Genomic DNA, 778 nt, shown 5'->3' with positions numbered 1-778 from the left:
TCGAGCGCCGGCCGCGGGAGGCAGGCAGCGCTGCCGCTCGCCGAGAGCGGGGCGGGGCTGCGGCTGCCTGCGCCCCGCGCGGCCCGAAACAGCCCCAAACGCAGCAAAATGCAGTGAGATGTGTCCGGCCTCAGGCAGCCTTCACTGGGCACTGCACCGAGTCCGACCGAGCTCAAGAAGCGTTTGGACAACGCTCTTCAGGCCCATGGTGTCATTCTTCCGTGTCCTGTGCGGGGACAGGAGTCGGACTCCATGACCCCAGCGTATCCTTTCCAATTCACCATAGTCTGTGACCCTGTGATTCTGTGACCCTCTTACCCTCCACATCTCCCCGCAATGTTGCCAGCGCTGCCCCTGTTCGTACCCGCGGACACAGAGCGAACCACGCCGCCCGGAATTCCCTCCCTACGACCCAGCTTTTCCTTGGCTGGCAGGCGGCTCAGAATTGCAGCAGACACTTCATTTTTACCAGAGTCAAAGGGACGGGGAAAAGCCCCTGTCCCTTCTGACAGAAAAGGTTTTTATGCATACATCTTTTTAATAGTTACTTTTGTATAAAATGGAGTGGGGGTTTCAAATTGCAGCTTCAGGGTGAAGTTTGGAAGATACACGTTCCGAGGCAGTACAACAGAGCTGGAAATAAATTTTGGCATTGGCCAAGCATCACAGTGTGAGGTGCTACTGTGCTTCTGAGTCTTAGATCTAGTTTAAATCTTGTGTGTGTTCCAGTGGGACATACCACATTTATAAAGCTTGACATACAAATATTAAATATCAT

The sequence above is a fragment of the Melozone crissalis genome, unplaced genomic scaffold (assembly GCF_028551555.1).
Source record: "Melozone crissalis strain CALT ecotype California unplaced genomic scaffold, PUWL_Pcris_2 ptg000042l_1, whole genome shotgun sequence".
Classification (NCBI taxonomy): domain Eukaryota; kingdom Metazoa; phylum Chordata; class Aves; order Passeriformes; family Passerellidae; genus Melozone; species Melozone crissalis.
Note: the sequence above shows the minus strand (reverse complement) of the source record.